At 38.4% G+C, this 26264-nt stretch overlaps 1 pseudogene; it reads left to right on the plus strand.

The window, feature by feature from the left end:
- Positions 1-633: 633 nt before the first annotated feature.
- LOC131232381 (uncharacterized) lies at positions 634-25477 on the plus strand (annotated as a pseudogene).
- The last annotated feature ends 787 nt before the right edge of the window (positions 25478-26264 follow it).

The following is a 26264-nucleotide window of genomic DNA, read 5'->3' on the forward strand; positions in this document are numbered from 1 at the left end:
ACGATTAACCTCCATATAAGTCTGGAGAATTCCCTTCTCCATTTTGAATAGAACACGTAGAATCCTTGCATGATCTGTTCCAAGTACTTTATCAAGATGTTGATTGCAAGTAGTACCGACTACATCAGGTAGTAGTCCAGTCACCTATGTTCCACAACCAAAAAAAAAACGCATCATGAGAAAGGTAAAAACAAATGAGAATAGAAATTAGAAGAGAAATCTCATGTTTCTAGCTTCTCCGGACGGGTGAAACCAAAACCTGGAAATGGGTTGAGCGTTTTCCCTTCCAATGTCCTCAGCTGACAACATTCTCTTACACCCTCCCATTACGGATCAGTAGAAGCATCCCACGGCTGCAGCTTGGCGGCGGGGCCCACTAAGGGAATAGGATAACTAGCATGTGCACTCTGCACAGGCTAGATTCCCCATCATGTATAACAACCACACAAAAATTTTCAACTTCATCAAAAAATCACCACCATCCCCATCCAATCGAATGGGGAAAAATGGCTAAAAGTCAAAAAAATTATATAATATGAAAAGGGAAAAAGAAAAGATATTCTAAAACAGAAAACCCTTGATTTGAAATAAGAAAAATCAGCTAAAACTCCGAATCGAGCTCTCGATGGGCAAATGTTGGCGTTGATTGGTGGAAGTGGCGACGCTGGTGGAGCAGGGACGGTGGCTGCGGACGAAATTTGTGGTCACAGGGGCTGCGGCTGGTGGAGGAGACGAGGTGATGACGAGGATAGGATGAAAGGGGTTTTGAAAACCCTAGCACATGGTGTGATCACATATCAACGACGAGTTTGTAGCGAAAGGGGGTTTTGAAAACCCTAGCGAGAGAGAGAGGTTGGGACACAGGGGGCGCGAGAGAGAGGGATTGGGTTTTGGGAGAGGCGCGGGCGTGAGAGAGTGGGTTTTGGGAGAGGGGCAGGCGCGCGAGAGAGAGATTTGGGTCGCGTGCGGGATTTTTTTTGGGGTTGACGGACGACACTTCTAAGTCCTTAATCTTAGATCTTGTGGGGCCCACCGTGATTAATGTTATTTATCTACTCCGTCCATTCATTTTAAAAGACCATTTTAAGGGTTGATCCAAAAAATGGGTTAGATCGAAGCCGTAACCGGACCACATAAAATATTAACGATAGAAATTTATTTTTTATTATTTCTTATGGTGTGGTCCACTTAGACTTTTAATCTACCTACTTTTTGGGCTCATCCACTGACATTATATATCAGAATTTAGGGGCGGCTTAGATAAAATACATATATTCCAATGGGCCGCATGGAGCCTCTTAAGCACCATTAATCTCTAATAAGATGATGGTGGAATGTATGTTTTAGCTACGGATTAAGTAGATTTTAGCTACGGATTAAAACCGTAGCAAATTAGCTACGGTTTATATCCGTAGCTAAAAACTTGTCCACCATCGCATTCCTTGTAACTGGCAAAACAACTCCGATGAGGAGTAATGTGATATGATGCTCCTATGTCAAGGATCCATTCATCTTTCTAATTATCGTGCAAGTGATCAATCATGGACACGAACAGAACATCACCACCACTTGTCTCTTCATCAAATGTGACAACATTGGCCTCCTCAGAAGAAGCCTCTGAGTTTTCTTTCTTCGCGTTAAGATTGATACAATTCTTTTTCATGTGTTCAATCATCCCACAGTTCTAGCAATTTAATTTTCCTTTACCCTTGCCCTTGGATTTAGATTTAGGTCTTGAAAATCCTGTACCTTGCTCATTATTTCTTCCCCTCGTAAGCAATGCATCAGAAGATGTCCCCATGCCGCTGTTTAGCTTTCTCATGGCCTTCCCTTAAAGGGCTGAGATAACTGTGTCGACACTCAGGGTTTTATTTATAGTGTATATTGTGTCCTTGAATGACTCATATGATGCCAGAAGAGAGTTCAACAACATACATGCTTGTTCCTCATCTTTAATCATTTCCTCCTTATCCAGCAGTTTACAAACCAATTTATTAAAGTTACTGATATGGGCCTCTAGATCTCCACCCTCTGTCATCTTGAAGTTATACAACTATAGCTTCAAGTGTAGGCGATTTTCAGAAGAATTTTTTGTATAGATATCCTCTAAATTCGCCCATAAACTAGCCGCATTTTTCTCCCTCAAAACATTATAGAGAACCTCATTCGTGAGACATAAACGGATGGAGGCTAAAGCATTACTATCAAGAGTATCTCATTCTTCATCTTTTCATAGTTGATTTTTTCTCCTCAAGAGCTTTAGCTTCGCCTTTCTTGGTTAATAGACTAATCATCTTAATTTTCCATAACTCAAAATTATTTTTTCTTGAGTACTTCTCAATATCAAACTTGGCATTTCCCATTGATGTTAATCCTGCAGATCTAGATTTGTGCCCCAACGATAGCTTTAATACCACTTGTCGGGTTTTGGACTGCGGAATCACACAGAGATGGATCTAGGATAACAATCTAAGAGCACCAAGCAAACATAAGAGAACACTGATTTAATGTAGAAAACCCTTTCGGGAAAAAACCACGGCACAAAGCGACGGATCTTCACTATGAAACCAGAAATTACAAAGAGGAAGGACTTACCAGACTTGAGCAATCCTCAAATCTCTCCCTTGCTTTACCCTTTAAAAATATTAGAACCCTTTTAAAAAGCCTTAGAATCCCTTAGAATAATACCTCCTAATCTCGTTTACACCCATATATATAGTTTTAGGAAGAATCCCAAACAAAATCGGAAACAAATCCCGTGCTCTCGCAGCTGCACGAAAAATTTGCGTAAAATCTGATTAGATTTAAAACATCAAATACAACAAACGTTTACTCCATTTCTTGAACTAAGGGCCTGTAATCAAGGGAATTGAGTTATGCAAGTTGTGTGAAATGCTTTGTTTAGAATGTGTGGTGGATTACATGTATTGCTTGGTTGTTGGTTGGGCCACTCTAGCATGGCTGATGTCCAATCATGATTATGTAGTTGTCTGTAGCATGTATAGACTATACCACACATGCAAATGGTCATAAGGTGCCCAAATGATTGGAGTTATGTTACTTGTAACTTACTTACCAGTGGCCAGTGGCATTGAGTTGGCAGAGGTGGTTGTGATTTCTAAGGAAATATCGATATGGTAATTTTAGTTTAATGGTCAAGAATTATAAGGTACTCATATAGTTCAATCATTAAATAAATTGAAAAAGGCAAGCTAAACAGTCCTCCGGGGGGGGGGGGGGGGGATGAATAGGACTATGCTAAAAAAAAAATTAAAGAACTGAAATAATAAATAAATCAGAAATCTCAATAGCACTAGTATTGAAAATTTGATTCAAACTTAATTCGTAGGACAACCTTCACCAGAAACAAAGTTTTAGGTATGACAACCTTATTTCACGAATGTCTGTAAGGATCAAGATGTCAAACCAAGCAAGAGATAATAAAGCTATCTATTAAAAACATTCACCACTTTTGCATAAATAAAATTACAATCATTCACCACAAATGCAAAAGTAAACATTCATCACTAACATCAAGAGTTATAGTATTTCGGTGTGTACACCAACTGTTCTCAAACAGCCACACCTACTCCACTCTCAATAATCACAACCCATGTGATATTGACTTTCACTATAAACAAGGTTTTCACAGGGTCACCTTAAAACCTAATACAGTTGTGATTTTAAAGAGCTATCACAAACAAAAACCCCACACTGAGATTTTCTTGCTATCTCAGAGAAACCAACAATTGAGATTTTCTTGCTATCTCAAAGTAACCAAAATACAAAAGATAGGAATATAGTTATCGTTACCTTGAAGACACATCTCTTGATGTATCCTGTAGAACCGCTTCTCTTGAAGTAGATTGTTCAATGTTCAATCATTTGAATGAGGGTTCTAAGTTCTAAATAGATTTTAAATCGATTCAAACCAAAAGCTACTTGTTTGAATTCCTCAAGATCTCAAAGAAGAATATCTACTCTCTTTACAAAATGAGATTCATAAAAAGGAGATTAAGGAATTAAAACAAAAACTATTAAAGAAATATAAAAAATACCATGCAATAACTTGACAATAATGGGGACTTCTCTCTCTCTCTTGATGAATGCTTTTCTTAGCTTGATTTGATAATTTCAGATTGAGAGAAGACCTCTATTTATAGGCTAAAAAGTTGTTGTTTTGACTTGTCGAAGGTTCAACAAATTTTTAAAATTTGAGTGTGATCGGATAAAATCGAACTTCGACTGGTCGAAGGCCCTACTCGACTAGTCGAGGGCCCTATTCGACTGGTCGAGCATAGGCTTCGATTGGTCGAGGATGCTATATATTTAGTTGCTGGACTTCGAGTCGAGCAACCCTCGACTGGTCGAAGGCCCCTCTACGACTGGTCGAACAGACTGCTCGACTGGTCAAGGAAGTAACGGAAAAATCTATTTTCTGAATTCAAACTTGGACTGGTCGAAGATTTCTTAGACTGGTCAAGCCACAGCTTAGACTAGTCGAACCTAAGCCTAGACTAGTCGAAGTTTAGCGTATATTAAGTACAAAGACCCATATATGATTATGTTATGAAAGGACCTAAGCCTAAGGTCTTTCTAAGGTCTATTATACCTGAAAAGACTGAACATTGAAGTAGCTTGAACTTCTCGAAACTTGTTCTTCTACTTGAATCTTTAATAGAGCTTGAGGATGAAACTTGATCTTCTACTAGAAGTGTAGTAGAACTTGAACTCAATCAGCTTAAACTTTAGTAGATTCTGAACTTTCCATCTTGAACTACTTCTTGACTTGAATTTCAGTAAAGTATTGAACTAAGCAGATTTTGAACTTTCATGACTTGAAATTACGACTTAAACTTTCCATCTTGATCCACGTTAGGTAAACCACTTCATAAGCTGTTTTGTCTCAACGAAATTTGACAAACAAAGGTGTGCTTTATACACTATAGCACTTACATAAATGAATATAGTTTTATGGAAACTCTAGTTAACTATAAATGAGTGTGTTTTATTCATCATTTGAAGTAACGGTTTGCATAACTCTTAATATGGCCAAACTTATTGGCATTGGTCATGTAGGCCTAATCTTATTGATCATAACCTAATTGCATTAATTGGACAATATTTATGGGTGTCCTGTTTGTTTGGTTTATAAGGGTCCATGAATTGCTAGTAGCTAAACAGTCTAAAAATAGTGACTCATATGATTCAATTCACCCGTCTATTTGTCTATAGGCATCGAGAATATTTATTAGGGGCAATTGGATAGGGCGGGGTTTTAGTTTTAGGATTTAGTGGATACTCTTGGTTGCATGTTCCATTAAAGCGGTCATGATTGAAGTTACTCAGTGGGTCTCAGATTCAATGGCATGGTGCAAGTCTTGTGCATTAAGGATCAACAGGGTGGCGTTTGTCTCCAAACAAATTGTGTGTACCCAAATGAGTTCATTGTCTAGTTAGAGCTAAATGGGAAGGGATATACGGTATTAATGGTATAGAATCAGATGGTCCATCTTGCTATAAATGTGTTGGATTGTTTGGACATATGTTGCTAATATTCAACCAGCTTCATGTTGTGAAGACCACTCACGTGTTGCGATCTCGACCTAAAGGAAGATATTATAATGATTCATTGCATTTCATGATAGAATCCGATGATTAGGCCCATAATCATGGTTTTTTTAGTTGGCTGCCCCATTGATTAGATAAATTTTATTACAATAAGTGTCTTTTATTTGATGCTTAAAGTTTTCAATGAACTATTTCACCTTATGTGAGCTTTTACACCTTTTATGTATTAGAATAATAAATATTTAATCAATTTTCTCCCAAATTAAAGACCTTATCCTTTGATAGAGCTTACCCCATCTAATGGACAAGATTTTGATCCCAACACCGCGAGGAGATGTCTCATCCGCAAGTAAAAACCATAAATCACGGCACATAGTACTATCTAGCCATTCGTAGAGGAGCTCACATGATGAATGTACCTGACCCATAAATCCCTCCGTCAATTTATCAGGTGGGCCCTAGGTGTGAGAGGAAACGGAAAGAAAACTACCAACCGTTTACTTTAAAGATATTTGTGTTGCATCTAAGATGAGTGCGTTGACCTTCTTTTCAGGATGCATGCAATGATGAAACCATCCAAATGAGCGTACCTGGTTGAACACCTGCTACTTGGTGCATGTCTGTATTTGCCTCTTGAAGATGGGATTTGAAATAGGGACGCCAGTTGTGTATGCGATGGCCCCGCCATGACGTGTATATGTTTTACCCACGCTGTCCATCCGTTTTTTCAGCTCAGTACGGATGAACGTCTGCGGCTGAAAATTTCTTAGGCAACACAGAAGTTCCGGATTAAGTTGATATCTGTGTATTCCCCTCGTCCAAGTCAGTGTGACCTTATGAACAGGTGCTTCAATTCTGGGCTAATGCTAAAATGAGCTGAAAAAATCAATGGACGGTATGGATAAGGACACGCACATCATGGTAGGGCCCACGGAGTTTACTCGCTTGATTAGTTACCCACTATATAAAGCCGCATCCTGGAAAATGGAAATAGAATCACTCCAGCGTGGAGGAGCTCACCATGCTACATGGTGGTGAGCAAACTCTTTAAACCACCATAATGTATTTGTCACTATCCATACCGTCCATCTGTTTTTTTAAGCTCATCTTAGATCGTGAATCCAAAATTTAAGCATATCCAAGGCTCAGGTGGACCACACCATAGAAAAAGTAGAAATTGAACGCTTACCGTTAAAAACTTCTTAAAGGCCACGGAAATTTTGGATCAAGCAGATATTTGGGACATGTGTGACCTCATGAACAGGTTGGATGTTAAATAAAAATCACTTAGGATTTAGGAAGGTTTCAACCATGGATGTCATTACCCCCATTGTTTTCTATTGTGTGGTCCAACCGAGCTTTGGATGTACTTCACTTTTGGACTCACGCCCTAATATGAGCTGGAAAAATGGATGGACGGCATGGATAATGATACATATATCAAGGTGGGCCCATAGAGTTTACTCACTACGCTGTACCGTGGTGAGCTCCTCACTACACAATCCGCGTCCATCAAAACCAGACCGACCAGCTTTCACGCACGAAAAGTGTTCCTAGGTCCGCAATGATTTGGTCCACCTTATTTCGGTCGCTGTCGTGATTCCGTAAGCGGCTCTCATGCGAGGGTGCAGCCTACGTGTCGCGGATCCGTTTGTAAGTTATACTCTTCAGAGATCCGGGCCATTCATCAGGTAATGGACCAGAAATAATGTTGGTCCACCGATCAGGAAGATCAGATTTGTCTGAGAAAAGTGGGCAGTTTGAAAAATAAAAGTCCAATGGTCCAAATTAAATCCACATGTGTGGCTTACTGAAAGAGTGCATAATTATTAATTTTTGGTATTATTTCATTTTCCCAGTTATCCTTGCACGATGGATGGCTCGTATTTCTGACACGTGTTCATTATCATGTGCACGAGTTGCTTGAGTCCTTGCCTACCTAAGTTCTTGTGGCCGGAAGCAACTAGGAGTCGGGATCCTCTGTTGTTATCTGGTCAACAGGGATTTCCTGATACGCTAATGCTCATTGGTCCACGTCACCACTCACATAAAAAGGCAACAAAACAAAATAAAGCTTCGGACGCCAAACCATTAGGGTAACAGGAAATCCCTAATGACCAGATTACCGAGGACCCGGACTCGAGAAGAGAAATCCACACCGTAACACTGTTATTCGATTCATGTCCGGACAGTTCAAAAATAGGCACATCTACACTCAAGTGGTCTACGAGACAGGAAACAGTAGAGATTCTTTTTTATTTTTTTCGTTAGCTCGTTAGTACACCGTATCCCACGCTTGTTGACACTTCACTGTTGGCCACCCACACCAGTAGAGATTAAACACCCTGGATTGAAACATTCGTGGGGTCGTGGAAGTCTTGATTAAGGCTAATATTTTTTGTATTTTCAGTTATTAGGAATTAATGTAGAGGAAAAGTCACGGATAATTTCAAGCTAAGATGGATGAGAAAAGGCTGGAATGGAGACGGAGATGATTCACACTGCAAAATTTAAAACAGGCATATTTTGCAAATTGGAATGAGTTATTAAACGTAAAATATATGATTTTGCGATAGGATAAGCTACTTTAGCCACTCAACCCTCCTATGCTTAGTTGCATAAATCGAATTTGTGAAATACTATTTAATTCCGTTTTTATTATAAATAGTAAGTTTTAGTTTGATTATAACCCTTCATCCGTTAGGCTTTAGAAGTTGTGCCCAAAATGAAAAGTGCTTAGAATAATTAGGATAACAGTGTGGTGAAGCCAAATGGAACACTACTATTTTTTTCTGAAAACCTTACGCACTAGTAGACATCATGACTGTCTGTTTATAATAAGTTGTGATTTCTAAGAGTTGTAGTTGCAATTTGATTCCAAAATTTCTTACATGGCTTATTATCACTATTTAAAGGGTTATAAACTTGTTTATTTTAATCATCTATCAATTTCGAATTTTATATAATTTATTTTATATTTTTCTTGTTCTTTTCTTCGTGGATTCTAGAAATATTCATGAGCAGTCCTTGGAAGTTCCGTGGATTCGGAACAATTATCCCCTTGAGAAAAATGGTGCTCGACCTCATGTCCTTCCTTACGCCAGGAATGACGCCAGGAATGATTTTATAAATGGTTTGAATGGCATGTAAATACCATGGTGGAATAAAAAAGATTTTAACTGGAGTTATACATGAATCGAATAACTTGCTCGCTCAGTTTTCGAAAGCTTAAAGGTGCTCAATTCGAAACTGAGCTTGGCCAAGGCAAGTTAATTTTGGAGAGCTTAAATGAAATTTGAATTGAGTCTGAGCTGGAATAAGCTCAATTTAACGCAGCTCAGTCCTTGGCTTGAACTCAATCTGTTTGTCCATAACCTTAATTTCAAAAAACAACACTCGTATAAACTCATATATAACTCTAGTTTCAACTGTAGGCATTTTCCTCACCACAGGTTCCTTTCACGTGACCTGCTCGAGTTAAAAACTGATGTACAGGGGAAAACGGATTGGCTACTCCCCTTGCAGCCAGCCAATGGCCGGTGGTCAGTGCTCTATGAGCCCCACCATGATGTATGCGTTTCATTCCATTCTGTTCATCCATTTTTACGTATCAGTTTAGGCCTGATCCCAAAAATGAGAGGGACATAAATATCAGGCGGACCACACTACAGGAAAATAATATTGATTGAATATCCACCATTAAAATCCTCCTAAGGCCCATTGTATTGTTTATTTGACATCCAATCTGTTGATTAGGTAATAAAGACCTAGATAAAGGTAAGAAAACAGAGATAAAGCTTGATCCAAAACTTTTATGGCCCCAAAATTTTTTTTTATAGTCAACGTTCCTTTAACGCTATTTTATATAATGCGGTCCACTTGAGGCTGGGATATACCTCATTTTTTATCTCATATACTAAAATTATATAAAAAATAGATGGATCGGCGGCATGGATGAAACACAAAGATCATGGTGGGGACCACAGAGAACCGACCATCAGCCATTGGCTGGTGGCAGGAGTAGCCAATCCGTTTCCAGGTGCCCTTCCTTCCTTTGAAAGGACGCGGATTTCCTGCGAAAGCATTTCGCAGGAAGTTCCTGCGCAAGAATGCTGTGTGGGGCCCACCATCATGTTTTTGGGAAATGTACTCCGTTCATCCGTTTGGTAAGCTCATTTTAGGAAAATTGACCAAAAACGAAGTGGATCCAAAACTAAAGTGGGCCACACGAGAGGAAACAGTAGGGATTCAGTTAGAACTCTTGAAGCATTCTTATGACCATAAAAGCTTTGTTTCAGGCTAATTTTTTTTGTATTTTCACTTCATCCTTGTGTTAATAACCTTATAAACGGTTTGGATGGCATATAAACATCAAGGTGGAGCCCAGGAAGCTTTCAACGGTAAGTATTTCTTTCCCTCTCGTGTGGCCCACTTTAGTTTTGGATCCACTTCGTTTTTGGTCAATTTTCCTAAAATGAGCTCACCAAACGGATGAACGGAGTACATTTCCTAAAAACATGATGGTGGGCCCCACACAGCATTCTTGCGCAGGAACTTCCTGCGAAAGGCTTTCGCAGGAAATCCGCGTCCTGAAAGAAACGGGTTGCGGGGCCACACTCGACCGACATCCTATGGTGGGTTGACGTCACCAAGTACTCTGGTGTCATATCCACACTGTTCATCCATTTTCCGTGATCCTTTTAGATTTTCAGATAAGAGGCAGATCCAAACTTCAAGTGGACCACCCCACAGAAAGCATGGGAGATTAAACGCCTACCCTTGAAAACATCGAGGGCCCACGGAAGTTTTGGATCAAGCTGTTATTTGTGATTTCCCTGAATCAAAGACTGTCTGACCTATGGACAGGTTGATGGAAAATAAAAATCATGATGGCCCTAGGAAGGTTTCAACGGTAGACATCATTGTCCCATCACTGCTTTCTGTTGTGGTCCGCTTAAGGATTGAATCTGCCTCATTTTTCGGATCATACTTTAAAATAATCACGAAAAAAGGATGGACCGTGTGGATATAATACATACATCAATGTGGGGCCCACAGAACTTGGTGAGGTAAAGGGAACCACTGACGTCGGTTATGACAATTCAGCATGCATGGCGACACATGCAGGCGAAACGCGACACAGGATAGAGCTTGTGTCATCACCACACAATTCATTGGGTTATGCGTATAGAACAGATTTAACAAAATTCATTGGGTGACAAGCGTAGCACTGATTCAGCAAAATGGACGGTTCAGATCATTTTGGAACAATCAGCATGTGGGCCCTAGAAGAGCGGCAAAAGAAACGAACTCCATCCTCTCTCTTTTCCTCGGCTCCCCTCAATTCCCGCCCTTGTTTAGCGGCCAGTGTCTTGCATCCGCAACAAAGCTCTTCCTAATCCATATATCTCTTTCCTTTGGATGTGAGAGAGAGAGAGAGAGAGAGAGAGAGAGAGAGAGAGAGAGAACGAGAGAGAGAGAGATGCTGCAGGGTTGTTTACTCAGCCGAGGATTTTCCTCGCAATGGTATTTACTTGCAATTCAAACAGAGCTAGAGAGACTCATTTTTCTTTTGTTTTTCTTTCTTTCTTTCTTCATGGGGATCTTGAATAGTGTTGCTTGCTTATCTGTTTTGTTCTTGGAAGCAAATCGTGTTTAAAACGGGTCAGATACCAGATCGATCTAGCGAAGAGGAAGAAGAGCTCCATCGTCAGATTCTTGAAGAAAGACATTGCACAGCTCCTCGATAACGGCCTCGAAGACAATGCCTACCGCAGGGTATTATCCTTCTCTTCCCTTTCACCGATTCTTTCCGTTTCATCAATTTCGTCTTTCCTCTACGAAATTCATGTCGATGCTTATGATTGCATTTGTTCCAAATCGAGTTCGCTCTGTCCCAAGCCTCACCCAAAGCTTGAATTTTAGGCCTAATTGCTATTTCAGCTCGACCCGGGCTAGCTTGTGTTTGCCCATGATGTGCCCATTTGTTCCCAAATGCTGGATTGTGGATTTATGTGGTCTTGGCGTGAGACTCACCTCGGGACTAAAACCGGTATGACTCACACCGACTCGGTCTGAGGCGAGGTGACTCGTTTCGTTTCAAGTTAAATTGCATCCACGATCGTATGCAGGACCCGTCAGTATTTATAAAAACCAGATGAAAGAGTTTTTATTTTTATTTATTTGTTTATTGAAAAATCCATCGGAACTCCTTATTTATGACTCCACACTTAATACTCCAAGTCCAATTAATACGGTGTAATAAAGAGAGCCACCCCTAACATGTTTTCAATGTGACGATAGCTTTAGTAGGGTCCACCGGTATGCTTGATCAGAGTACCCATCTTTAGGTAGATCCAAGCCATTGATCAAATAGGCCCACCTTAAGAAGTCTTGCACTCTCCCACTTGGGCTATATTGATCAATGTATAAGATTCATTTTGAAAAATATTTTGCAAAATATATTTTTATCATTTTAAAAGAAAAACATTTGAATGGTTAACCAATTTATCTGTTAGATAATATGAGCAACGCTTCTACGATTTGGTCCATGAGGACTACCAGCATTAGATCGTGATAGCCATTAAACAATTTAATGTTTGCAAAGTGGGACGAATCATGGTTACAAATACTACCATCCTTAACAGCATAGATCAAGGACACGGAAGTGTGATACAAAGGTTGTATATGTAGCGTAATTAAACGTGTCTATCTTTAAGAGGTCTTGGAGCTTTATATGTCTCAAATGAGACAAGGCTTAAATTCTATTTACTCACACCAAAATTGTGCATACTTAATGAGAAGCTAAAACAAACTTAGTAAATAAAATCATCAAAGTATAAATGAGATCTCTATAAATGTTAGTGCATTATGGATCAAACTAAACTCCCACTAACTAAATATATTTATGGGATCAATAATTCTCATAGAAGTCACATGCTCTTAAAAAAGCATGATATAGAGCCCCTTAGTGAATAAATCTGCTATCATATGCTTAGTGCCGATGAGTTCCATAGACAATTCACGATTCTAAATTCTTTCATTCATAATTAGATACTTAATATCGACGTGCTTCAACCTTGATGAATGCTTGTTGTTTCTTGAGAAGTTTACCGCAATTGAGTTCTCACAAAAGATTCTCGATAGTTTTATGATGTACTCCAATACTCGTAAACTAAAGAAGAATCTCTATCACAATATTACGTAATTTCTAGCTTCATGACATGCAAAGTACTCGGCTTCCATGGTGGATGGGGTCGTTGTTTGTTTTATGCTCTTCAAAGACACAACCTCACCAACTATTATAAAAACATAACCAGAAGTGGATTTCGTAGTGTTGAGGCAACAAGTAAAATCTATGTCAGAGTATCTAACCAACTGCAAATGGTCAGACCTTCTATGTGTGAGTGCGAAATCTTTTGTTCACCGCAGGTAGCGTAACACCTTTTTTGCGGCTATTCAATGTTGCATCCTTGGGTTGGAAAGATACCTGCCAAACATTCCAACTGCAAAATGGATATTTGGTAGCATACATGATGCTCCCTACTAATGACGCATATGAAAAATATTGCATACAATTATTTTCTAGATTATTCTTTGGACACTGGAATTGACCAATTTATCGCCATATACAATAGCGATTGGCCAGGAGCACAATTTTACATGCGGTACCTTTTATGTACCTTATTGATATAGGCGTTTTGTGACAAACTAAGCAGTATATGTGATATGTCACGTCATATCTTAATGTCGATGATAAAAGACCAAGATCCTTCATCTAAAATATTTGAGACGATTTTTTAAGTATTCATAACATCCCAATGTCACTGCTAGCCAACAAAATATCGTCAACATATAAAACCAATATAATGAACTTTTTTGAAAAAAAGAAGTTGATTGTATTTATGTATGAGGAAAATTACAATGTTTTCGAGACACCCCCGGGGCTAAAAAATGCACCCGAGGCTACCTATCATAAGGACCTATACAATGACTGATTCTCTAATGGAACCAAGCCCCACACTATCAAGAAAGATCCTCCCTCTGATCAGAGGAGGAAAGTTGAGCCTCCTCGCTATACCAGAGGCTGCGGAACTCACTACCTTGGCGCGCCAGTCCATCAGCCAGCCCATTAGCTTCCCTCTTGATGAGCACAAAACGGAACATGCCTAGACGATTGAGGTCAGTGATCTTAGAGATCCAGTGCTTCCATTTCTAGCCTGCTTTGGAGGTCATGTGATTCAATACATTCACCACTAAACTGGAATCCGATTCAACAACCACCTTCCCCAGACCCTTCATAGTGCAAGCTAGGAGGCCATCATGAATGGCTCTAAGCTCGGCATAGTTGTTGGATCCCCGCCCATAGACAATGGAGAAAGCAAACAACATCTTGCCATCAGCTCCCCTGCAGATCCCGCCCCTCCCGATGGACCCGAGTTCTCCCTAGCCGACCCATGTACATTCAATTTCTTCCAATATTCATGGCCTAGACCAATACACCACATCTCTTCTCATAGATGGGTGGGGCGGTTGGGCGATGCCCAGAATAGACATGTGGAGATGGCCCACCCAAGCTGAGGAGGGCAGAATATCGTCCTCTTTACTTACCCACCTCAGTCACCATTTTGTTCGAGCAATGACCGCCGTTGGAGACACACAGATACCTTCAAACTTGGCAGAGTTTCTAGCTTTCCAAATTTTCCAGATCAAAAAACAAGGGACCAACCCACTCAGCTGGAACAAGGACTATCTTGGCATCATAGAGCCCCACCACTAGCCCAACCTATCTTGGATAGAAGGGGAGTCCACTAGGAAAATCCTAAAAACATCACCAAAGAAACGGCAAATGTCTTTGGGCAAGGACCCACTGACGAAAAGGTGGCCCAGCGATTCCACGCTGGGGCGACAGTTAACTCCTTAGGGACAACAGCTACAAATGGATATCAGCGAGATACCTTTCCCCTGAATCCTCTCATCACTAGCCCAACCAATATAATGAACTTGCTCCCATTGATTTTAATATAGATACACTCATCCACAGTATTTTCTACATAGCCATATGAGGAAACCACTTCAAGAAATTTCAAGGACCACTATCGTGATGCCTATTTCAACCTGCAGATGAATTTCTTAAGTTTGCAAACCATATGTTTTGAGTCATCGACTGTAAAACCTTTTGATTGTATCATGTATACATTCTCCTCTAGATCTCCATTGAGAAACACAGTTTTGGCATCCATTTGATGCAATTCTAAATCATTGGCATCAATTTGGTGCAATTCTAAATCAATATGAGCCACAAGAGCCATTATGATTTGAAGGAATCCTTTGATACTGGTGAGAAAGTCTTCTTAAAGTCAATGTCTTCACGTTGATTAAAACCCTTGGCAACAAGTCTGGATTTATATCTTTTGATATTATATTTGGAATCTTGCTTGGTCTTAAACACTCATTTACAAACAATTAACTTAATTCCTTCAGGTAATTCTATAAGATCCCAGATTTTATTGTCCTTCATAGATTTTAATTCATCTCTCATGGCATCAAACCATCGAGAAGAATTAATACTTTGTTTGGCTTGTGTAAAGGACTCAGGATCCTTTTCCCCCCATGTCAAACTCGTGCTCCTGCAAGTAAACGATGTAATCGTCAAGAATCACGTGCATCTTTTCTCTTTGAGATATTCTTAATGGCTTATTTTCTTGAATTGGGTTTTGATTTACTTCTTCAATGAGTTGTATAAGAAGTTCATCATGTCGATTTATAGTGATTGGTGGCTCAACTACAGAATGTATACCCATGTTAATAGGAATGACTGCACTGGGGATCATAGTCCGCTCTTCCTTGAATATAATATTTTTAATGTTCGAGCTCCCACTATTATCAATATCTTCAATGAACCTGACATTCCCAATTTCTATAATCCTGGTGTAATGGGAAGGATAGTAGAATCTATAACCTTTTGACATTTATTGGTATCCAATGAAGAAACAACTTTTTGTTAGAGGGTTGAGTTTTCTTTCATGTGGGTTATAGGGCTTAGCCTCTACAAGACGACCCCATACATGGAAGTATCAAAGACTTGGTTTTCTCTTATTCCACAACTCAGAAAGGGTTTTCAATACAACTTTACTAAGAACCTGATTAAGGATTTGAACAAGGGTTTTGATCGCATCGTCCCATAGAGATTCTGATAATGTCAATTTACTAATCATGTTGTACATTATGTCCAGTAGGGTGCGATTGCGCTTTTCAGCAATACCATTTTTCTCGAGTACCAAACATGATGTATTGGGCAACAATGTCAAAATCTTATAGGTACTTAGCAAATGGTCCTACATTTAGACTTGCTCCGTCATATCTGCCGTAATACTCACCACTATGATAAGATCTTATCACTACTTTAATATTTCTATTAAGTTGATTTTGAACTTCAGTATTATGGATTTTAAAAATATCCATGGCATTTGATATTTCATTTATAAGATAAAAATACCCAAATCAAGAGTAGTAATCTATGAAGGTGATAATATATCTCTATCTATTCCAAGATGTAATAGGGAATGGTCCATAAATATCTATATGTATCACCTGTAAGAGTCCCACACTCCTAGTTACATCTTTCTTCCTTATTCTAGTCTGTTTACCCTTTATACAATCTGTAAAGACTTTAAAGTTGGAGAAGCCTAAAGAATAAAGAATTCCTTCCGGCACTAGCTTTTCCAATCTTTTACGATAGATATGACCTAATCACCTGTGCCACACATTGGATGAATTTTCACAATCTTAATTCCTTCCTTATTTCCATGCAAAGAATCCACATTATAAACGTGAGAGGTATTCAAGTACAATTGTTATAAGTAATTAATCATAGTATTGCTACTGCCAGTAACATTTGAATCATGGTAAATACTAAAATTTTTATTCCCAAATTTAAATGAACAACTAGATTTGTCTAAATGAGAAAAGAAAACTAAATTGCAACTTATGGAAGGGACACAAAATGTATCTACTAGATTCAATATTTGACCTAACTCTAACTAAAGCTTACATACTCAAATTGCCTATACGTCCATTTTAATGACATTGCCCAATTTCCTTTAACATCAGTTGGTGGTTGGCTCTGCAGCATATCCTGCATAAAATTACAAATGTGAATATTTGTACCAGAATCTATTCATGAAGAATCTATTACCACGTCAGCCAAATTATATTCAAAACAAACCAAGACATTATCCATACCCTTCTTTACAAGTCACTGCTTGAACTTAATGCAGTTTTTCTTCTAATGGCACGACTTCTTATAAAAAGAAGCAACTATTATTCTATTTTTGCTTTTTACTCGACTGATCTTCTGGTAGATGTTGATTGCCTATTTGCCTATTGTAAAACCTGAAGGCTGCTAATCATAACTTTTTTTTTCTTTTTCCCAATATGTCCTTATCTCGAGGTTACAAGATGGAAAAATATGTGCCTTGCCTTGCTTACTGAGCCTTTACTCCTCTTAAATGCACCGAAAAATTAGTTTGTTCAATGTCCATTTGTCTTTTTAGGTATTATAGTTAACTTGAAACATATTGAATTGAGGGGGTAAGGAGTTCAAGACGAAGTATATTAAGAGTTCATCCTCTATTTTAAGACTGAATGAGTGAATCTTACATACCACCTCAGTCAGGTCTAGAATGTACTCACAGATGTTTCCATGGTTGTTATAATATGCACGAGTTAATCTACTTAAAAGGGAACTCATTTCAACTTTATCTGATTTCAAGAATTGGATTCGTATTTCGTTCATGAAAACCTTAGCCTTCTCAGAGTCAGGCATGACACAAATCGAGTGCTTCATGATTTTGAGACACATCTTGTTGGATTTGACCCATGCCATGTAGTGTGTAATTTCTGACTCAGTACTCATGTCAGATGATTTAGGAGGCTCCTCCTCTTTCAAGGCAAGGTTCATATCCATACACCCTAGGATTATCTCTACGTACTCTTTCCACTTGGGATAATTGGACCCAGTTGAAAGGGGTACAAAATTGTATTGAATTAGAACATTAGCTTATTAAAAATACACTCACATTAATAGGGTGTTTAATTATTCACAAATCTAAACTAAGTATTAGGCACAATTTCTTAATTAACATTTAATTGATTGGGGCCTTTAATTGAATTGTCCAAGATGATGATGGGCCTAGCCATACAATCTTGGCGAGAGTTTTACCCATCATCACGACTCCTCCTATGGGATGAAGTCATGAGATGCTAGTACTCTCCTAAACATGAAGCTAATTGATGTTAGTCATGTAAATCTGAGATACTCAACACTTATGACTTAATGGGTCTATCAACCTTATACTACCTCATTATTTACTCAACACCACTTGTGTCCTACTGTAAGTTGATTGTTTGTGTTTTTGTCACCTCTCGCATTGAACACAAATGCAACTCTATGTAATCCTAATATTGAATCCCAAAATCATTAGTCAACATTTATAAAATTTTTACTGATTGAGGTCATTGTGGTGGCTAACAAAATCAGTCCAAATACCCTAAAATTAGACTCAAAATAGCTTATATAACCCTACCTTCAACTGATCATATTAAAGTAATATGATTGGCCTAAAAAGCGATTGATGTTGACCATCTAAAGACTAGGAGAAATATTTTCTAAATTGATGGTTGGATCAACAATTTAAAGGTTAATAACTAAAATCAAGCATGTAGGATGGGTAGCGGCTCTTTTTCGGACCAAATTAGAGCTCAATAACATGTACACCAAATTGCTAGCGATGTTCATCAAGTGAAACCCATCAACCATCATATTTATTATTTGACCTAAAAAAGCAGCCAATGCTGGCCATCTAAAGGTTGGGAGAAATCCTTCCTAAATTGAAGGTTGGATCAACGATTTAAAGGTTAACAACTAAAATCAGTCATGTAGAATAGGTAATGGCCCTATTTCAGACCAAATCAGAACTCAATAACAAGTATGCCAAATTACTAAGGTCATCCATCAAGTGAAAGCCACCAACCATCTTATTTATTAAGTTTGATTACTTATACAAAATGATAAACCAAGTATAGTTCATTTTCATTGTAAAGAATAATATATAATAACTAGATTGATCAAAACTTCAAAATTAGGCCATCCATAGGTCAATCTGAGTTGTTGGATGTGTTCAGAAATGTTGAATGGGCTAAGATTTTTTTTTTTAGCTTAATCTGATTCAAAACGAATCAGATCTATCCATAAACCTTTTAAATGGTCACGATCAGTTCAGCTAGATATGGATAGATTTTGGATAATCTGGAAGGTCCATGTTGAAGATCATATCATTTTAGTTATTCAGACCAAATTTCACTCAAATCTTACCATTGAAACATTAGATGTGGCCCACTAATGGGTGATGAATCTTGTTCGTCCAATTTCTTCATCATCTGAAATCCGATTAGGCTGAGTAACCACTCTATTTGAAGCTCTTGACAAGGAGAACAAGATTACTGGATCAAATATTCCGAAGGGGGCAAAATTTTGAGGAAAAAAATAAAATCAGTTGCAACCCGTTGACCGTACTAAGACCCATTAAATGTATGGTTTTAAGGCAAGGCCTATCAAATGTATGGTTTTAAGGGAAGACCTATTAAATGTATGGTTTTAAGGCCCACATGCTAGATTGGTCAGATGCCTTAATATGCTCGAGGATAGCAAAAATAAAAATAGAACAATTGGTCCAAATGGCTAAAGTGGGCCCTACAAATACCAAAGAAAAAATGGCATTATTAGGCCCAAGGTTTGGGCTTCCAGATTTGATTATCGATATGCGATATGTAGGAATCAACGGCCCAAATCTAACTATGAAAATCCATGAATGGATAATTCACCAATCTGCATTGATTACCAAATGTAATCTAAATTGTGGAATAAGAGATTGATCATAGGGAATCAAAATAATCAAATTAAAATTACATGCCTATTTGAGAATCCATAGGATGAGATGGATGGACCGGATCTTCCGCACCTTACACCTTTAGAGGAAGCTAAGGGATGGGAGAGAATTTCATCCATGATCATATGTAGGAATGGGGACCTAGTCAATCTTTATAAAAAATGGATGGAGTTTTTATTTTTATTTATTTGTTCATTTCAAAAAAAAAAGAAAAAAAGAAGCCATCGAAACTCCTTATTTACAACTCCACACTTAATATTCCATGTCTAATTAATAGAGTGTAACAAAGCATGCCACCCCTAACGCATTTTCAAGTTGTCCATGACTTTTATGGGGTCCACTGGTATGCTCGATTAGATTATCCATCTTTAGGTAGATCCAAGCCATTGATAACAAGGCCCATATTAAGAAGTCTTACACGACTCAATCCTACTCGGTCTGTTTTAGTCCTGTATCAGTGTGGGGACTCATTTGGTTTCAGACCAAAACCAATATGACTTGATGATAGTGCATCCTATGTGAAAATTTTACAAACCATGGCTTTAAGGACATCCACATCCAAGATTTTTGTGAACTTCCGAGTCATGCCACTGCCCTTTATCATAGGAGAAACTTTAGCTGGTTCTCTTAGCATTGCAGATTCCATCATGCTGAGATTTCAGAGTGCTACTCACCTTAGAATCAAAATTATCATGACTCGGTCTGACTCGGTCTGTTTCAGTCCCACATCAGTGTGGCAATGTGTTTGGTTTCGAACTGAAACTATACGACTTCGGTGATGATGGTGAGTCATTCAAACGATACGATTTTTATCAACTTTTGAGGCATGCCAACATTTAACTGTCCATATCCCTATATCATAGGAGGAGTGTTAACTGGTCCTCTTGTTATTACAGATTCCATCAATGCCAAGATTTTATACCGTGGTCAGTTTTGGAGTGCGACTCACCCTAAGACCAAAACTAATATGACTCAATCTGACTTGATCTGATCCTTCAGTCCCATATCAGTGTGGTGACTTGTTTGGTTTCGGTTGAAAACTAATGCAACTTGGATGTTATTGAATCCTATCAGACGATTTTTCAAACCATGGTTGGAAGGCATCCATATCCAAGATTTTTATAAACCACCGAATCATGCCAATGTTTAAGCATCTATATCCATTTATCAGAGGAGCCTTAGATGGTTCTCTTGGTATTGCAGATTCCATCAGTGCTGAGACTCTTTGGCTTTATTGGTCTCCAATATTTCTCCATCATTGTTTGAGTGGGGAAGGAAACTCCCTCAATGTGAGTTGATGAGCGACTCATGGATCTGATCCTTTTCATGTTGTCTTGGATTAATTGAATGAGATCCTCATTCCATACTGGGAATACAAGATCTCTCCAATCAACCGTTTAACATTTCAATCATAATTGAAATACATTCCACCAATATATTGCTATGTTTATTGTAAGATTTCTTTTATGCTGGGAAACAGGTTGAAGGACTTATAAAAGAGGAGAACCTTTTATCCTGTTATGATTTACTGGACCAGTTCTGTGGGTGCATTCTGGAGCAACTTCCATGCATGAATAAGCAAAGGTATGCATGTTCTACCACTTCAGTTCATATAAACAATTTATGGTTGTCATCCAAAGGCATGGTTTAAAATATCATCAGATCTGACCCGGTTTCACCCAAGTCATACCGGTGCCACTGCCACTTTGATCTTACTCTTGCTGACTTATTCCAAGCCACATCGAGTTATCCTGAGTCATTTGTTACCCGAGTTGTGTAATTTTGGGCTTTCATTGAAATTCCTTTCTATTTTTCATGAAATTTCTAGTTTTTATTATTTTTTAAGTATTTTCAAACATTTTCTGGTTTTGGTGACCCAACTTGCTCTGTTTCTGATGAGCCGTATCGGTTTTAGCAATACAACTTGGTTTCTGTCCTGGTTGAGTTGGGGACCAAAACCGCCATTTTAAACCATGTTTAGATGTTAACAATCGATCAAATTCCTTTATCAACTAGAGTTCGAGCATGGGCATATAGTCTTGCATGCTGCATGTTTTGGTTTACTTTTTTTTTTTTTCTTGTGTTTTCATCATTAGCTTACTACCTGTTATACTATTGTTCATAAGTCCCAAGCTGACATAACCCAAGATTTTTTATTGAAAAATTAATTAAGGTGTTAAAAGATTATGATTGGTTTGTTCTATGACATTCTATAGATATCATGAGATCCTGGTAGAAGTGACTTCACAAAATAATTCTAATTCATAATTTGAACAAAATGGTAGAAATTGAATACTTTTGTCAATAACTCGAATTTATTAAGGTGTTGTTTGGATGCGAGGAAAGTAAAATGGTCTGAAGAAAGGCTTTCCAGGAAACAATCTCTCTTCGAAAGATTCTGTTTATCACGTCTAGAATTTCCATTCCATGGATTGCTGAGATTAAGTTTGGGTCCTCAAAAAAAGATTGAAGAGAAAAATCATGTTCATGCCAATGTAGCACTCATGCAAGGTTTGAACATTCATCAGGCTGGGCCCATCATGATAAAGCCTTCGCCAAAAGTGTAGGCCAAAAACAATCATCAGGTGAAGCACAAAAGTAGGCTCGCTGTATCAGTTATCTTGAAGTATAAACAATTTTTCTAACTGCCAAAGTGTGAGTTCTCTTGTCCACAATCAACCTAGTATGTAATCCCAATTAGGTTGACATCCTATAATTTTTTTCCTCCAAATTTTAGTCATGTATCGAATGAATTGGTTGGTAAAATTATTTTACCTACGAAAAAAAGAAATGAATGGTCATTGTTTGATAGTCATGGATACTAAATGAAATTGTAGGCTGTTTCATTTCATTCAAATGTTCCAACTACAAGTACTACAAATCCATACAAAAATCAACTGAATGAGAATTAAAACAACATGTAAATTTGAGTAATCTTCCTAGATTAGGATATTTCCCTTTTGTTAAGATGCATTCCTGTTAAGATCCCTATAAATCTCCCACCTCTTCTATATATTCTTGTTATTCTCCATGAAATTAACTTAGTTTGCACAATGTAGCTTCTTATGGTGTAATTGGGAGACACTAGTTGGACGTCCTATTTTAGGTTTTTGGAGGACATTCAATTTTCTCCTCATGGAAATCCCATCAGGAGCTGTTCCTGTCGGATCTTCGTCAAAGCCTCATGGCGAGAGAGGGATGATAGAACTGTAAGAGAGTAGAGTGTGTGTGTGTGTGCGCGCGCGCGCATGCGGATGCATGTGCCTCTGAGTGTTTGGAATTTTATATGATCTCTCCTTTCACACCCTAATGGTATTTTATTAACCTTAATGAACATAAATGAATGGTCCACAGCATATGCCCTCACACCCTAATAAATTAGCCATCATATACAAATAAAATCCCAAACACTTGGACACACATACATACACATACACTTTTCTCTCCTACGAGAGCCATAAACAAAAAATTGGAGAGTGGAATGCAATCTTCCAAAGGGCCAAATGGATGGTGATTTTGTGAGCGTTGGGAAATTCCCACTTCAAAGGATATAAATGGGAAAATATTTTGGGTATTTCTGAGAATCTATGTATTTCCGCTCCTGAGGTTAAGTTGGACGATTCCTCATCATCCCTCTTCAACTTTTTTTGTATGCCCTTTTGTTTGGGGCTAATAAACTTCTCATTGCCATTCAAAAGGAGGAGGAGGAGGATACTTCGCGGTTTGGGATAATGTGTTATCCCTTCTCCACCCACTAGCCCAACTCTGGCCAAAAGACTCATTGCTCAAGTATATTGCCTCATTGTTTTTTTTTTTTTTTTTTTCCTTTGTTACATAAGTGGATTCAAATTAAGTATGTTTGTACTGACCTAGATGGGTCTGAGCAGTCATTTCTCTCAAGATCAGAAAGAGAATAGTATGAAGCTCTTATATATATATATATATATATATATATATATATATATATATATTACTTCCATGATAAATATATTTCTTTGTTGATTGTTGTGCAGGGATTGCCCTCCACAAAGCATAGAGGCTGTGTCAACTATTATTTTTGCGGCTGCTAGATTTGCTGATTTGCCGGAATTACGTGATCTCAGGCATATATTTACAGAGAGATATGATGGCACCCTGGAGCCATCAGTAAATGAAGAGGTGCTATTCCAAAGCCCCTCTCCCAATATAATTTTTGAATTATTCTCAGGCCTGATTCTTATAACCATAACCATCTTGGTTTCTTACTGTTAGTTCGCCGAGAAAATAGCATCCAAACCTCATTCGATAGCTCAGAAGCTGCAGTTATTGGAAGACATTTCACAAGAATTCTCTATAAGTTGGGATTCCAAGGTTTTCAATGAGAAGATCTCCAATCCATCGGAACTTGCACGCGTAAGTGTCCCTGGAAATTTCCATTCAAGTCTGTTGCTCGGTTTGGATGCAGAAGCAAATTCAATTGCAAATGTTCAATTTTGATGAAGAGGAAATGACAAACCTAATGATGTTTCCCAGCATAAGTAATGAGGAAGTAGCCCACACTGCATTTAAATTCCTTAAAAGTCCAAGTTAAAAGTAATCCAATTGCAGTTTGGAACTAGTTCCTCAATATGGATGCTAGGGAAAGGAAGTATAGTGCGACTAGTTCCAATTGACTAGACTAACAACTGCAATTCAATTCGATGGTGCATCCAAACTTGCTGTATTTGCATGACATCCACATAAGAAGGGCAGATATAGACTTTCAAAACATTAGAAACAAATGTATGCTTGGTTTTAGTCAAGACCCATGTTTTCAATATACCAAAACCATATGAAACATCACCAATAAAAAAACGATAGAAAATAAATTAAATGAAACAGTTCTGAACTTTTTGCAGGACCAATCAAAGAAATCTGACTCTCCCCGTAGTGAACAGCATGAGGTGGAAACAGATACCGAGGACATGCATCCCATTACAACCAATGGCCATGATCATCAGCCATTTGATTACAACAGACCAAAGGAAGATACAGATCCAAGCAACAACAAAAACAATGTGATCCCCCCTCCATATGTCAAACCAGAAGGCAGGGAGTATGGAACTGACTCAGATGCTCAACATGCTAATTCAGACCATAAATGTCCTCCCGATCATTTCTTGAACGATGATGGTAGTAGCAACCTTGGCATATCAGAGAGCAACCTTAACATATCAGAGAATACCCAGGAAGGATTTGATCGCACTAATCACGATAAACAGGTGGTTGTCACAGCAATGTCCAACATTCCAAGTGGAGATGTGAAGGGTCATCATCAGGACTATGATGTCCGTTATGTGAGGCCTAAACCAAGATCTGTTAGAACAAAGAACCCAAAACCAGTAGTCCACAAGAATGACACTACCACCATAGGCGATAGACATGGGAGCACAAACCCAAAGGATAGGAGAAGCCAAAGCATTAGTCAGGATGATGGCCATGATCAAGAGGAAAAATCCACAGGTAAAATTTTGATACATTACAGTGACAAACCGTCAACAAATGAAGATCTAGCTTATTTGGACACAGAATCAGGAGTTTGTCCGGCTAGATTATATTCTTCCCCACTTAATCCGACTAGCCCAACCAAGGTATCAATGGAATCAATCCGTGCCACTTCTTTTCAACCTTAAATGTCGAGTTCGAATGAGGGATGTGTGCATCCCAAGCTGCCAGACTACGATGATCTGGCAGTCCCGTTAGGATCATTAAATGGCTAAGTATGAGAAACAGGGCTGTCCATTCGCGTAACAGGCTTCTCAACTTCAGGATTTCCTACTCACAAGGAATCCATGGTTTCCTCCTCAATGGAGTGTTATCAATTTCTTTCTGCAAATTCAGCAGTCAGAATGTTAATGTAACATCAGAATGTAGACTTTACGACTTTTGTGAAGGTGTGATCATCTGTTTAGAATTGTAAATACAATGCAAATATTTTTACTTGCTTTATAAGATGTTCCATGCAAAGGAAGGAGAGGAAAACTTCCATACTCTGGCACAGTGCCATGGTTGATATGCAGGCACTGAAAAATTGCACATGTGTTCTTAATTAACATATCATCATCATCATCTTCTTCTTCTTCTTCTTCTAAGCCTCCTCAAACATATCTTAATTCCAAGCTTTCCAAATTGTGGGCCCCAATTACTTGGATTATGAGCAAAATATTACACATTTGATTTTCCAACTGGAGCATGGTTTAAAAATTGGTTTTGGCATATTGTATCATTCACCACCTATGCAGGGTTGTGTCACCCTGTATCGGGCTGTTTTGTGGCTGATAGGGTTGTATTGTTCATGGACAATATGGGAACGTGTCCCCCAAAGGATATTTCAAAGTTTGAAATATAGGATTCATGGACATATATTAAAGAGTCAGAAAATAGTCTAGTGGTCCAGATTCAAGAAACAAATGCCACCAATATGAATTTATGATCTTTCGATCAATCAGAATTTTGAATGATGACCTATCTGATGTGGATCATGCAAATTGGATGGTCTGGTTTGGGTTACTTGTTTACACCCATTTTTAGCACACTCTTATAATCCTATAAGAAGCCACCACATGTCAGCACCATGTGCCTGATAATGGTGAAAATCTTACTTGTGCTCGAGGATATCTTTTGCCCCACCTTATTCAAAGACACGCCACACGCCAAAATTAAAGTAGTGCAGAAACATACACACACTTGCAGAAAAGACGAAGCAACGAATGACATGTAGTCCTA

This window comes from Magnolia sinica, chromosome 18 (assembly GCF_029962835.1).
Source record: "Magnolia sinica isolate HGM2019 chromosome 18, MsV1, whole genome shotgun sequence".
NCBI classification, from domain to species: Eukaryota; Viridiplantae; Streptophyta; class Magnoliopsida; order Magnoliales; family Magnoliaceae; genus Magnolia; species Magnolia sinica.